Source organism: Hyperolius riggenbachi, chromosome 3 (assembly GCF_040937935.1).
Source record: "Hyperolius riggenbachi isolate aHypRig1 chromosome 3, aHypRig1.pri, whole genome shotgun sequence".
NCBI classification, from domain to species: Eukaryota; Metazoa; Chordata; class Amphibia; order Anura; family Hyperoliidae; genus Hyperolius; species Hyperolius riggenbachi.
In genome coordinates, this window is record NC_090648.1 from 373,310,503 (window position 1) to 373,315,334 (window position 4,832).

Below are 4,832 nucleotides of genomic sequence, written 5' to 3' on the forward strand. Positions count from 1 at the left end.
GCCTGGGGCTTTGCTAGGTGATTTGTAGGAGGCTTTGCTGGGCTGGGAAAATTTGCGGGGGGCTTTGCTGGGGTGAGAACTTTGCTGGGCTGGAGGCATTTTTGTGCTCTTTGCTAGGCGGGGGGCTTTGCTTGGCTGTACGCTTTGCTGGGCTGGGGCCCGGGAGGTTTGCTTTGCTGAGGCACAAGGGCTTTGCTGGGCTGGAGCCCTGGGGCTTTGCTTTGCTGGGAGCTTTGCGCTTTATTATGCTGGGCTGGGGGGCTTTATTATGCAGCGCTGGGGTGCTTTATGCTGCACTGGGGGGCTTTATGCTGGGCTGGGGGGGCTTCATGCTGGGCTGGGGGGCTTTAATATGCTGTGCACTTTGCTATGCTGGGCTGGGGTGCTTTATGCCGGGCTGGGGGGGCTTTGTTATGCTGCGCTGGGGGGCTTTATGCTGGGCTGGGGGGGGGTTTATGCAAAGCTGGGGTACTTTATGCTGGGCTGGGGTGCGTTATGCTGGGCTGGGGGGCTTTATGCTGGGCTGGGGGGCTTTATGCTGGGCTGGGGGGGCTTTATGTTGGGCTGGGGGGGGCTTCATGCTGGGCTGGGGGGCTTTAATATGCCATGCACTTTGCTATGCTGGGCTGGGGTGCTTTATGCTGGGCTGGGGGTGCTTTATGCTGCACTGGGGGGCTTTATGCTGCGCTGAGGGGCTTTTGGCTGGGCTGGGGGGGGGGCTTTATGAAAAGCTGGGGTGCTTTATGCTGGGCTGGGGGGGAGGCTTCAAGCTGGGCTGGGGGGCTTCATGCTGGGCTGCTTCATGCTGCGCTGGGGTGTTTCATGCCGGGCTGGGGGGCTTCATGCTAGAGTGCTTCATGCTGGGCTGGGGGGCTTCATGCTGGGCTGGGGGGCTTCATGCTGGGTGCTGGGTGCGTCATGCTGGGCTGGGGGGCTTCATGCAGGGCTGGGGGGCTTTATGCAGGGCTGGGGGGCTCCATGCTGGGCTGGGGGGCTTCATGCTGGTCTGGGGGGCATCATTCTGCGCGGCTTCATGCTGGGTGCTTTATGCTGGGCTGGGGGCTTCATGCTGCGCTGGGGGGCTTTATGCTGCACTGAGGGGCTTTGCTGGACTGGGCGCTTTGCTGGCCGGGAGCTGGGAGGGCTGGTTGCAGCATTACAGACCTCAGATCGCGGCTACCGGGGAAAGCAGAGCAGGACACACATACAGGAGGTCACGTCACTTCCACATTTGAAGCGCAGCCTGATCTGCCTTTCCCAGTCGCCGCGATCTGAGAGGTCTGATAGCAGAGAGCTGGCCCAGCACACCGCAGAGGGAGGCGGGGCACCTGTCAAAATTATATTCGGGGCACCATGGCAACAGGTTCGTGGCCGGATAAAACCCTCTAGCGATGCCTCTAGCAAGGGTCCATTTGACCACTGATACCTGGTCTGCAAAGCATGGTCAGGGCATGTTGTGTAAATATTTCAGTGATTGCTGTTACATGGGTGCATGGAAGCTTGCCATACTTAAAGGGACACTTAAGTCAAACAAAAAAAATGAGTTTTACTCACCTAGGGCTTCCAATAGCCCCCTGCAGCTGTCCGGTGCCCTCGCCGTCTCCCTGCGATCCTCCTGGCCCCGCCGGCAGCCACTTCCTGTTTCGGTGACAGGAGCTGACAGGCTGGGGACACGAGTGATTCTTCGCGTTCCCAGACACATTAGCACCCTCTATGCTGCTATATGGTATATGATATATGCTATAGCAGCATAGATGGAGCTATTGTGGCCAGGAACACGAAGGATCACTCGCGTCCCCAGCCTGTCAGCTCCTGTCACCGAAACAGGAAGTGGCTGCCGGCGGGGCCAGGAGGATCGGAGGGAGACGGCGAGGGCACCGGAAAGCTGCAGGGGGCTATTGGAAGCCCCAGGTGAGTAAAACTCATTTTTTTTATTTGACTTAAGTGTCCCTTTAAAGGACATCCGAGGTGAAACTAAACGGATGAGAAAAACAATTGTATCTATCCTCCTCCTCCTAAAAATGATTTTTTTTTTAATAGATATCCCACTGTTTTATTTTATATTTAAATCTAGTTTTTAAGTTGATTACTGTTTCATTGTCTCTGCTCAATGATACCTTCATTGAAGTATGCCAGAGCATACTATGAATGCTCTGAATTATTACATCTATTATATCTATGAATTAATTACCCTTTTTATCTTTTTTTTCTGCTCTCAGAGGCCATTTACTGAGAGAAAAGTGTTTTATGGCTGTAATTACTTGTCAGTGAGGATTATGCTATAGTCCGACTCAGTCCGACCGGGTCCTGACCCGGACAGAAACTGTCACTTGCATACCTGATGTTTAACTCTTTCAGGCAGAGAAAGAAAATTGGAACACAGCATAGTTGTTTGTGTGCTTGGTAGTTTACATACACATGTCTATCTCATCATGTCACGTCACCTAGGTTGTCATTTAAGTAAAACAATTTATTGAATGATCACCTGAGGTCACCATAAAAAAAAAGTTTTGCCAAAACGTATCCAGCTGATCAAATGTGGTCTGTCCACAATGAAGCAATGACCTTATCTTGGGTGGGCTCCCAGCATGTGTTTTTAACGGTATGCCCCAGGTAGATGGGTTGAATACACTTATACAAAATCCATAAGAAAATCAATCAGAAATCAGAATTGGACCTGCCAAAATTAATTGATTCAGTCTGTGTATCTCATGGGAAATTGCATGGTGTGTACCTGGCATGAATTAGCAGAACAGTGTTCATCTCCCTCTCAGCTCTTCAGAAGTCAGAGACCTGTTGCATGTATTTTATACATTTACTTTACTGATTGCTTCTTTCATAATTTTTCTTTTTTTTTTTTTACTGTTTGCTAACACGGTACAATATACATTTTTTTTATTAACAAGTACATTTTATTACTTTTTTACTTTTGGTATTGTGACGTTGGGGGTTAGCTCTGGGATTGCAGCTAGCACGCAGGAGACAGGAAGTTATATGAAAGTCTAATTTTTTAGGGACTCAGCCACAAACAAATGAACAAAATAGTGCTTTCTCCTCAGCAAACATAACATATAATGCAATCGGCTTACTTCAGCCTGTTGGCAGAGTCCATAGAAAGTCCACTTTGTAAATCATCTCTTTTGGTAAAGTCCAAACAATAGCAGTCCTGGTGTTAACCAAACATCCATCCAGCTAGCAGCTCACCTGCTGCATACTCTAGCACCACGCCCCCCCTTCCCAGAGCACTCTTATCTCCTGACAAGGCTTCCCAAAACCAGGAATGGACTAGGGGGGGAACAGGAAGGCCCACCCAATTCCTTCCCTCCTGTTCCAGAGCATCAGGACCCTGTAACCAACAAAACAATGGCAACCGATCTTCGCCAAACAGAGTCGCTTCTAGAGACCAGCTGACCAGCTAATTGCCTAGAGCACCAGATTTATGGCAGGCGCTTTGAGGGAAAAAAAATATTTTTCCTGACCTTAGAGACTGAAAACTTAGGGAACAGAGATAAAAAGTTCTAATGAAAGCCTTTGCTGCTCAGCCTCAAATAAGGAATCTACAAACCTTTTATCTATAACACTTTGTATGGCATTCCCTAATGTTAGTGTTATCTCGAGATCTAGAGTGTGTCTGACTCCTGTCCTGCCCGCCCCTCCTTATGACTTGAAAAGAAGAGAGTAGGATGGTGTCTGTGTGCATTCCAGAATGGACTAGCCAGGAGGAAGGAGGGAGATTTTCCCCCAGGCTGCTGGTACAATATATAAGGCAATGTGAATCACTAGGCTGGTTGAGGGAAATAAATGTACAATTTGATGGCAAGCTGGTAAATGTACACAGAATGATGCAGAAGAGAGGCTTGCCTCCTACAGTGTCCTTGGAAAAAAACTCTGTCTGCTTTCTCATCATTGTAAAGACTGCATGTGGTCTGCTAGATAAGGTATTACACAGGTTGAAAAGTTTTCGACAGTCCCTAGACTCCATGTGGCTGCTGCAGCCTTGTGTGAGAGACAGGCAGGACAGGAGTCACATTACAGGCAAGTCGCCTCTGTGGCTTCAATACAGATAAGTTCTCTGCTCCATGTCAGACTATTCTCAGTCTCTCTCCACTCCTCCTCTCTCCCTCATTCACCTTTGTTTCCCTCTCTTCCCCTAGTGCTGGCTGTCTTTTCCTCCTCTCAAATCAAATCAAATCAAAGATAGCTTTATTGGCATGACCAATATTAATTACAGGTATTTCCAAAGCAAGGGGAAAAGGGGGACATGGAAGGGGGTGGGGTAGGGGGACAATGGCTAAGCAGTATGTGGACATTTTTTAGGTTTACAGTTCCGTTATGCTCCTCTCAGTCTGCGGCATGCTGTGACATAGTGTGCAGCGGTTGTCACTGTGGATTCCTCTTCTCCCAGTAGGATATATGTTTTTCTCTCATTTTCTAATGTGAGAAAGTCTGGGAATAGTTCCAACAATTTCTTAAAGTAAGTGTCCCTGGTTGCAGTATATTTGGGGCAGTGCAGCAGGAAGTGGCTTTAATCCTCAAGGGTTTTTCGCTCACAGTGTTGGCATAGTCTCTTCTCCCTGGGTTTGTACGTCTGTCTGTGTCTCCCAGACTCTATTTCGAGGTTGTGAGCGCTCAATCTGTAGACACTCAGGATTTTCCTCTCTTGAGAGTTTTGGAGCTTTTCCAGGTATGGGGCCATTTTATATTCTCTTTGTAAAGACTGTTATATGGTTAGCTTTTGTGACTGTTTTATTTCACGCCTCCATATTTCCACATAGTCCTCTTTGCTCTTGGCTGTGGTGTGTTTCATCTGCCTCTCTCTGGACAGTGTATTT